The sequence below is a fragment of the Mytilus californianus genome, unplaced genomic scaffold (genome assembly GCF_021869535.1).
Source record: "Mytilus californianus isolate M0D057914Y unplaced genomic scaffold, xbMytCali1.0.p SCAF_12, whole genome shotgun sequence".
Taxonomy (NCBI): Eukaryota; Metazoa; Mollusca; class Bivalvia; order Mytilida; family Mytilidae; genus Mytilus; species Mytilus californianus.
In genome coordinates, this window is record NW_026262604.1 from 58,114,818 (window position 1) to 58,126,130 (window position 11,313).

General features: G+C 32.8%; 1 long non-coding RNA gene across 1 annotated transcript; it reads left to right on the forward strand.

The window, feature by feature from the left end:
• The first annotated feature begins 704 nt into the window (after positions 1-704).
• LOC127722096 (uncharacterized) lies at positions 705-6,432 on the forward strand. The gene is made up of 3 exons (XR_007991646.1): positions 705-1,032; positions 3,545-3,638; positions 6,126-6,432. It is a non-coding gene; the product is annotated as an uncharacterized LOC127722096 (long non-coding RNA).
• The last annotated feature ends 4,881 nt before the right edge of the window (positions 6,433-11,313 follow it).

Consider the following 11,313-nt stretch of genomic DNA (forward strand, 5'->3'; position numbering starts at 1 on the left):
TTTTCTGTCCGAATTCCATTGAGAACGAAGAACATGTACTTTTGTTTTGCCCGCTGTATGTTGATATTAGAGACAGTTGTTTTAATAATTTAAATGTTGATGGTTTTAATAATTTTTCTAGATAAGCTATCTGTGATTCTAGGTGGAGAAAGCAATATCCGTTTGTGTCCCAAAACCTGCAGAGAGACATTTTAGATAGACGTCGTAGATTTTTATATACATGTAGATAATTTTTTTTTTATGGTTTTAAGTTTTGAGTAATTTGTTTCTAATGTGTAAATAATCGTCTCTCGTTATTCTATATAAAAGGCTTTTACATATTTGTAATTTGTTTTAATCAATGTGTTATGTATTGGTTTGTAAAAGGTGAGACGTTAATAAAATATTGTATTGTATTGTATTGGTTATTATTGATATATTAGCTAGACTATGAGATAACTGGTGAAGAAAAATGTAAAGCTATACAAAGTTTATATAATGATAAAGAAACAGGTGATGATGAAATATTTTTTAAAAAGTACTGTTGACAAATTATTGCCTATGTATGTAAAAAAATATTCAATACTGTATTAGATACTTGGATAATTCCTGATGCATGGTTTAATAACTGGTATTATACGCAGCGATGTTAAGGCAATTTCGATAAGATTTTGTCAGGGGCAGATAACCCCGTAAGGACCTCATTATGTATTCATATATTCATTAATGGCAAAAAATCCGTAAGCAGCGTCTATCGATGAAACTGTATGAAATCAAATTACATACATGCCTGTCAACTAAAAACAGGTATTCATATGATGTAATTTGTGTATCGAAACACGAATATTGTATGTTTGTGCTATAATTATTATGGCAAACAGTTGCAATAGCTGTTTTTCTTGACGAGATTGTCGGCTTTTGGACCCCGCCTCGTTTTGCAGATTAACCAATCAGTGAACGATCGCCGTCAAAAAGATGTTTGTAGTTTGCAGAATGGAAAGAACCTTGCAGCGAAAATTATTTTCACTTCTACGTGAAAATCTAACCAGAAAAGTAAGTGTAAGCCACCAAATATGTATTATTTAGGAAACATACGTTGCTTGTTTTGTTAATCATTCGCTTCAGAAAGCGAAAAACTGCATACTATTAGATAAAAGCGAGTTCAGTGTTGGCAAGTATGATATACAGTGTATATCCACGTGTATAATACACGTGGTCAAAACGAAACTAGACTGCAACAAATATATGAAATTTGAATAATTTATCGATTCCCGTCAATAAATGAACAGAATATCGAATGAAACAAGTTTCCTGCATTATACCAAGAGCCAATTCTCAACATTTACCCTTAAATTCGTTTCAAACTTTCGTTTCGAAGCCGAAGGTATCCTGCCATTCCTGGTTGGGTACATTTGCTCCACCGTTCACTTCTCTCCGGAACCCACGTTGCTGGACTAGAGCCATGATCTCTACCTTGAAAGCATCGAGGTCTTAAAGGAGCCCTAAACACGTAATCTGGAGCTCGACCACATATGGTGTACCCCCCCCCCCCCCCCCAACCAACCTCTACTCTCACCATAAAATCAGAAAAAAGTCCCGCTTGTAATAAAGTTGCTTATTCTGTGACAACAGACCAGAGTGCGGAGGCACGAAAGTACGCAAATCACATTATCAATTTATAAATGGAGAAGGCCACAGCTCTTAAGGAACCAATAGATTAAGGGGGGTCTCATACTTATTGCTCTGAATGTTAGTCTACTACAAGCCGCTGAGACAAAAAAAATTACAACACATACAAGTCATGCAAGTGTTATGGACCAACAAGCGTAACAGTTAAAACAAACCAGACACCATGAACACAAATTAAACAAAAATAATCATAAATGAAATATCAGTTATCACACATACTTGAAAGAAGCATATTTTTATTTGGAGCTCCGCCTAAGAATCATTGCTGGTGAATCATTCAGACAATATCTCTAAACAGCTTTCACCAATCTTCATGAAACTTTGGTGAATTGTTTGAATTTATTGACAAAAGTTTTTTTTCCATTTCTATTAGGTATTTTTGATATCTGGTTTTTGAGTATTCATAATTATTTATTCATAATAAAGGGTCGAAATTATGGCGTTTTTCGGACAATGACTCAAAAACGCTTAAACAAATTTTCATGAAACTTTGCTTAAATGTAACGTAAGCTCCCTTAAGTTTTTTTTATATATTTTAGATTTTACTTATTCCAGTTATGGGATTTTGTTCATAAAAATTTTCATGAATTGTGCCACTGTGCGCAAGTTTTTATTTTTATCTTGTATACCCCCACTTTTAGTCTTTAAAAAAGTGGGGGTACAAATGTACTGTTTTACTTCTGTCTTTACATCCTAAAGTCAGTCGGTCCGTCCGTCCCATGAATATTTTGTGTCGCATCTTTCTCAGGAACATTACAGGGATTTCTGAAATTTCAGGTTTTAGAGTTTATATGAGTCAGCTATACCGTGTCATGCTTTTTCAGATTCATCACTCAACAACTTCCTGTTTACCTTATACTTTAAGGGTATGGGGGTATAATAAGTGAGCAGTAAATCAAAGATTCACTTGTTTTTTATACGCCCGTTTACGGGACGTATTATGGTATACCTTTGTCCGTCAGTCTGTCCGTCCGTTTGTCCTTCGTCAACATATCGGACATTAACTCAAAAACGCTTAAACCAATTTGCATAAAACTTTGATGAATTGTTTATACCTATTGACGTGAGCTCTCATTCGTTTTTTTTAATTTTAGATTTAACGTTTCCGAGTTATTGGGTTATATTCGTTAAAAAAAGGGGGATTTTCCAGTTTTCGGACAATAACTCAAGAATGCTTTCACCAACTGGCAAGAAGTTGTGGTGAATTGTTTATATCTATTGACATGAGCTCCCTTTTGATTATTATAAATTTTAGATTTTATGTTTCTGAGTTACAGGTTTTTATTCATATAAAAATGGTGGATTTTCCAGTTTTCGGACAAAAACTCAAAAATGCTTTCAGCAGTTCTTATGAAACTTTGGTGAATTGTTTATATCTATTGATGTAAGCTCCCTTTAGAGTTGTATAAATTTTACATTTTACATTTCTGAGTAATGGTGTTTTATTCATTAAAAAAGGGGGGATTTCCCAGTTTTCGGAGAATAACTCAAAGATGAGGGGGGGGGGGGGGGGGGGGGGGGGGGGCTGGCTGGCTATTTTGAGCAGTGAGTGCTCTCAGCATTTCTAGTTAATCATCATGATCATAAAAATTAATTTAAGACATAAAGACGAGCTAAAATGACAACACGCGTATCATGTGTTCATGGCACAGCTCTTTATTTGCATAGGATGAAGCAATTCCAGAAATCTGAGAAAAAATAGGCATTATATCTACATGTGTATGAATAAAATTCTGATATCAAATAAGGGTTGTGTGGCAGACGTAATTTCTTTATTCAAGAAATTATATGAATCATTATACAAGTTTATGCTCCTTATTTTAAAAAAAGTATCTATTTGTAATTAAATAACTACTTTCTCTTTTTTTTTTTTTAGCTCACCTGTCAATTACAAGATACAGTATGCCATTCCAGCTTTGATAAATATAAAGTAATGGTTTGAATTTGGAGAGCTTTATTATTATAGACAGGTAAATTGTTTTATCCTGCAATTAGCACACTATTGTACAATGAGGCAACTCTCCTCAAGAGTCCAAATGATGCAGAAATTAACAACTTTAGGTCACCTTATGGCCTTCAACAATGAGCAAAGCCCATAGTCCATTATATAACAGGCCCTGAGGTGACATATGTAAAACATTTCAAAGGAGAAAACTAACGGCCTAATTAATGTAAAAAAAAATGAATGAAAAAACAAATATGTAACACAGCAACATATGACAACCGCTGAATTACAGACACATACATACAGAATGTGGCGGGGTTAAACATGTTAGAGAGCCTGGCTTTCTTCCTGTTTTATAATTTGTGCAAATAAATTTCTGTTTTCTTGCATTGTAAGAATATTGTATGATGTAAATTCAGAAATTATTGCCATATTTTTATAAGGCAACTTTGAATATCGCAATTATAAGAATTCATATTCTGAAATCTATACATATAAGTAAATGTACAAGTATGTAGATTTTTCTGAAATCACAATTATTAATCTCACTTTTTTGTCCATTTTTCAAAATTTGCATTAATAAATGTACCCAAAATCATGATAATTTTTATTCGACTGCAGTCGTATATTGGTATGACATTGGCGTCGTTGTCGTCCGAAGACACATTTGTTTTCGCACTCATACTTAAGTTGTGTGTTAATGTATGGATCTCTATGAAATTTTACCATAAGGTTCAATACCACAAAAGGAAGGTTGGGATTGATTTTGGGGGTTATGGTACCAACAGTTAAGGAATTAGGGGCCAAAAACAAGCATTTTTGTAACTTCCAGACATAACTTGTGTGTTAGTGTATGGATCTCTCTGACATTGTACCACAAGGTTCCATATCACAAAGGGAATGCTGGGATTGATTTTGGGGGTTATGGTACCAACAGTTAAGGAATTAGGGGCCAAAAATAAGCATTTTTCTAGTTTCCTGACAATAACTTGTGTTCAAGTGTATGAATCTCTCTGAAATTGTACTGCAAGGCACCATACCACAAAGGGAAGGCTTGGATTGATTTTGGGGGTAATTGCCTCAAAATGTTAGGAATTAGGGGCCAAAAAAAGGGGCAAAAAACAAGCATTTTTCTAGTTTCATGACAATAACTTGTGTGTACGTGTATGGATCTTTCTGAAATTGTACTACAAGGTTCCATATCACAAAGGGAAAGCTGGAATTGAGTTTGGGGGTAATTGCCCAAAACGTTTAGGAATAAGGGGACAAAAATAAGCATTTTTCTAGTTTCCAGACAATAACTTGTGTTCAAGTGTATGGATCTCTCTGAAATTGTACTGCATTGTACCATACCACAAAGGGAAGGCTGGGATTGATTTTGGGGGTAATTGCCTTAAAATTTTAGGAATTAGGGGCAAAAAAGGGGCAAAAAACAAGCATTTTTCTAGTTTCAGGACATAACTTGTGTGTAAGTGTATGGATCTTTCTGAAATTGTACTTCAAGGTTCCATATCACAAAGGAAAAGCTGGAATTGAGTTTAGGGGTAATTGCCCTAAATGTTTAGGAATTTGGGGCCAAAATACAAGCATTTTTCTAGTTTCCAGACAATAAATTGTGTTCAAGTGTATGGATCTCTCTGAAATTGTACTGCATTGTACCATACCACAAAGGGAAGGCTGGGATTGAGTTTAGGGGTGATAAAACATAAGGGGGTTCAAAAAATTGGGGGGGGGGGGGGTTTCCTTTTTTTCTTTAAAATTTTCCATTTTGAATTGGTTATTTCTGATTTATATATAAAAGCAAATAATAATGATATGGTTTGAATAGGTAAATTAAAAAAATTTAAGTTCTTAGACCACATTCATTCTGTGTCAGAAACCTATGCTGTGTCAAATATTTAATCACAATCCAAATTCAGTGCTGTATCAAGCTTGAATGTTGTGTCCATACTTGCCCCAACTGTTCAGGGATTCGACCTCTGCGGTCATACCAAGCTGCGCCCACATAGCATTTTATTTAATTTAATGAAGTATCTGTACCAACAATAAAATTCATTTACACAGACATGACAGATATTAATACAATAATATACTGAACTTGCTAGCTAAAATTTCTTAGCTGTGGATTACTGATATTGATATTGAAGTATTCCTGTCATCATGGTCATAGTTTACATTTGGAAAAGGAGATACAAAACAATATCGTTAAACATAATACATAAGTTTAAATATTTATTACATTATACATCTTATAGGCACATCTGGGTTTTTCATTTAATTTTAAAGTTTTATAAAAGTAGTGCACCTTATTAAAATGTGTGTGGAAAATTAAATTCTTGTTCAAATGTTGAATGAAGACATTATAAAATAAGGACATGGGAATTATTAATTTATTTTGTAAGCATTTTAACAGTAAATTCTTGAAGAAGTATGTTTGCACTAACTTTTGATTACTTTTCACATGTTGAAAATTTCATTTAATATATATCATATTTGCATTTTCATATTTCAGGGATGATGACCTGCAGTGAGACAGCAGTAGAAAGTTACTTATAACTCATCATGGCCATTATGGAAGATCTGATTAAAATTTGTTTAGAAAGCCACCAAATATGTCCATGAAAAGTAGAAAAAAGACAGCAAATCTACATAATGTACTAAGCAGAAGCATTGACTGTTTCAAGACCAAATGAATTGGAATTTAGTGTTTTGATGCTGAGAGACAGAGGAATATTAACTGGACAATTTAGCTTCTTTTTCATCATCATTGAAGTTGATGTTTACCATCTTAAAGAGCTTTAAGCTCAGTTAAAATGAATTCTAAATATAGGCAGTTTGGAGATTTGTGAATGTTCTTACAATTGGAGTTTCAAAAAAGGATTTCATTTAAAAAAAATGTATTTCACTGATGTAATTTGTTGTCTCTTTCATGAAATATTTGAAAAATCTGCAATATCTAACCAAGTGAGAGATCTACAGATCATTTGCAGATAGACATATATATGATATTCAGTTGAACTGTAAAGAAGGAAATATTCATTTATAAGACTTATATGAGTGTTTTGTTATTTTTATGGCAAGTACAGGGAAAAGATAAAGTAATTTGATTTAAACATTAATCCTACCTACAGATATACACGAGATATACATGTAGGCATACAATTCACTGATGCACGACAAATGGAGTTACATGTAATTTTAGAACTAAGAATATGACATACATGTATGATTGCCAATGAAACAACTCTCCATCAGAGAACAAATAGTCAAATATTGTCCACCAGAGAACAAGAAAATCATATTTTATCATGATTTATATTTCAATTTCATTTCATAACACAGACTACAGGTTTACAAAAAGTTCAAAAGTATAATAAAAGTGTTTTAATTGCAGTTGTTGGTCATATTGATGTTGGCCTTCAATACTGAGCAAGACCTCTGTACACATGTAGCAGCCACAGAATGTTTGAACCAAAAAATTATGGGTATTTTTCTTTGCTTGCATTTATATCATGTAGCTGCTATTTTGTACATATGTACATTTTCATACATGTTCACGAATCACGTGTATCTAGTTTGTCTACCGGTATACTTGGAAATCTGGAAATTTTGCATGTTTTCATATTAGTCAAGTTAAAATTGGTTAAACCATTGTATTATTTTGGTTAAAAAATATAAATTGATTTAAATGAGACTGCAATAGTTAATCTCACATTTTTCGTCCTTTGTTCAATAATTATAATAATCTAGGGAATAAATTTTACTAAAAAATATCTGTGTATTTTTAAAAGATATATAAACTTGGAAACTTGTGATGGAATATTTCCACAGTATAAGAGATTCTTATATCTAGCAGGTTTAGCAAAAGATGTTGGGTATACCATGTATACATGTATGGCAATGAGACAGCATTCCCAACACAGACAGATATTACTTTCTTCTTATTTTAAATTTAAAATTGAGAATGGAACAGCAGAAGGTCACCAATAGGTCTTCAATGCAGCGAGAAATTCTCGCACCTGGAGGCGTCCTTCAGCTGGACCCTAAACAAATATATATACTAGTTCAGTGATAATGAACTCCATACTAAACTCCAAATTATACACAAGAAATTAAAATTAAAAATGATACAAGACTTACAGAGGCCAGAGGCTCCTGACTTGGGAAAGGCGCAAAAATGCGGCGGGGTTGAACATGTTTATGAGATATCATATTTATGTAGTACAGCTAGAATTTGATATAAAAATAAGATGATGTGGTATAATTGTCAATGAAGTTTTGATTAAAAATTAAGTTGTGTTACTTTTTGTGATTGGGTCAGGTAAAGATTAACCCATGATTTTTGGTAGGTAGCAGTTTTATAAGCATTTACATGTACATATCATTTTTACTTTCCATGCTGACTATTTTGTCCTGTCCCCTATATCATGATTCATTCATCTGAAACTTTTGGATTGTGTTTACATGTATGTAAAAATAGTTAGTAAGTTATTTCTGTATTTTTATACATACTGGTACATAGAATTTCTTTTATTCGGACAGAAAAGAAATACCATTTCAGTTGGCTCCAATCTCAGCAGTTGATAGGAAATAAGTTTTCTGATTTTAACATCTTTAAGATGAACCTTAATTAAAATATTATGGCACTTCATAACGAAAACACAATTGATTGATTGTGCTGAATGTCACGTAAGCACTTACGGCTTTTTCTTTGTTGTCCATTTGTATTGGTGGACACTTTGTACAGTAGGCAGGAATTTAATATGAAATAAGCGGCAGAAAAAAATAGGTCACTTAGTATTTCCAACTTCATGATAAAATTGTATACTTTTAAGGTTGAGAAATTAAGATGATATATATGCCAAGGCTGCAGATTGAATAATTTGTACATGTACATGTACCTAAATCTGAAACAAATCACAGATGAAATTAAAATTAGTCATACATGTATATGCATCTGATATAATTTTTCAAACTGGTTATCGCTTTATGATATAAATATACATGTAGCATGATGTAGTGTAAGCATAAATTATAGAGCACAAAGTTTTTTTAAGTTTGGGTTACTCAATGCCACATCTTCTAATCCTTATTCCAAAAAGGTAGTTTGTGCAAATATTAAAACTTACTCGTCCCCATGTTAATGCTGGTGTATGCCTTTGAATCCCAAACAAAATAAAATGAGTAAAAGGAGGGCAGAATGATTTTACCAAGTAACTGTAAGGATGTTAGAATAAGTAAAATATTGCTCCAGATGAGTTGAAAAGGAATATTCTGTGCAATAACATGCAGGAAATAACTATGGACATAATAAAAAAAAGCAAGCCATACAAAAAACTGGCATGGCAGCTGGTGTAAATTCATAATCATTTAGATGCAAAACAATCGCCCTGCCCCCACCAGAATGAATTCAAAAAGACCTCCCAATCATGATTTACAAATTGATACCAGTCACACTTGATAAGCAGGAGATATTCAACAAATAAAATCTGGATATATTTATGCAGGTAGGAGTTTATAATTATAATTTAAACATTACCAATGACATGCCGAACAAATAAAAAATCATGAATTTTGGTATAAAATTCTCTGTGAAAATGCAACTTTTTTCATTAAAATTTTAATGGTTCACAATACACAAACACTAGAAGAGACCTAGTAGGCTAATCTATTAATTTATATAATGAACTTGCACTTGGAAAATGAGAACTATACAAGCACACCAAATGCGGATTCCGGATTTGAACAAAAAAAAGGAGGAAGGCTGCATGCCCCAAGACTGTATAATAATGACCTGAATAATTCTGATTTTTTTCCTTCATTAAATTAAGCAAGCAATAAGACCATATTTGTTTATTCGCCCAATCATATCATGTATGACATGAAACGCCGGTGAAAACAAAATATACACTTAGTTTTTCCGTCAGCCGATCCGACTACTACAGGGTCTTTCGAACGCTTTTTTCTTGCATTTCAGGGCGATTATGCTACTACATCTTAAATTAATTGAAAAGTGCAGGTACAAGAGCTATACCAACCCACTCCATTCTGGTATTGGTAGAAACGCCACATTTCAAATTTTTCAAAAAGTGCTGCTACTAGTTATATAACGTTCGTGTAAAAGAAATTTCACAACCCGAAGTGCCAAAAAGTCAATAAATCGATAGAATTCTCCATGTTTTATTGTTTTTTATTTACAAAACCTCTAATAAAAAACTAGTGGCAGCACTTTTCCAGTAAAATAAGTTATCCTGATTACAGGGAGACCAAAATCAGGGCGATCCGATTTCATCTTGCACCTGCACTTTTGACTTTTTTGGAAAAGTCTTTACTTTCAGTTTGAAGTCACGTGACACTAGTGTATTTATATTTTTCTATAAATAAAAGTTTGGAATGTAAATCTGAATAGACCCTTTTCTCTCCGTTTACTCCTATGACGTGTATTTTGGCTTTTAAACAGAGAAAACTAACTCTGAGTTCAATATGATTTTTCTTGTGTATAAAAATGGGAAATTTCTTAAAACGACCTTAACATCCCTGCGTAAACCTGTATTTAAAAAATAGGGAGATAAAAATGATCTCGATAATTATCGGGCACTTTGCTTGACCTCAAACTTAGGCAAAGTGTCGGTTATTTTCCTGATTTTGTGAATTCAGTGAAGAGAATGGCAAATAGTATTTTTTAATTTGTATTTAATGTATTAGTTAGAAAAATATAGATTAAATGTAAATGCACGATAGTTTGTGTATACATTCAACCTTTATTTTTAAATATTTTAATGTATCTGTTCCGAATTTGATAAAAAAATAACTTTCACACTCAAGATTTTGAGCATATATTTATTAAAATTCAGTATAATTTTATTCTTTTAACGTGCATTTATAATTTTCGTGTATCTTGCACGTCTCATTCCCGATCATGTGACAGTTTATTATAAAATCGGTTGCGGGTACGCGTAGCCTACGAAGGCCAATTTGGCTACGCGTACCCGCATGCAGACACTGCCATTAAACAATGACTGAGAGCACAACATGGTACATTTTAGTAAAAAATATACATGACTATATCATTGTATATCAAGCAATGTTAATTATATAATAAAATCTAGGATGTTATTCACTTACATTCTGCCAACACTTAAAGTAGGAACTATTTCTAGGACTCTCGTGACTGTGTGGTAAACAATTTGTGAGGTGGTGTTTGATTAGCATATCAATAGAACAACAACAATGTCAACATGCAACTGCAAACTCGTTATTTTGTTGATTGATTTTATTTTTGTCATTCAATATCGAGTATTATGACTTTATCAATCATTTGTAATGGATATTATGTCAAATAATCGAATAGTTTATCTTTTTATGTCATATTCGTGAAAAAAGTTGAAATCGCAAGTACCTTGCGATTTCCTTTCGATAATTTTCAATAGCACAATTCATTTTGGCCGTCTTGTTTGAAGAGTTTTTACAGTGCGATTATTATTGTCATTTAGATAGACCAAAAGACCATGTTATGAAATATAATGTGGCAGACTTACGTGTCATTCTGATATGTACGATCCGCTAAATCAACCTTTTTGTAAACATAAAACTTGATCTTCCCCGCATAAACATGGCGTTTGCATTATAGTAAGGAGTTGTTTCCCCTTACTGCAAATACATTTCCGGAAACTGGTTCCTGGTGATAAAAAAAAATCGGT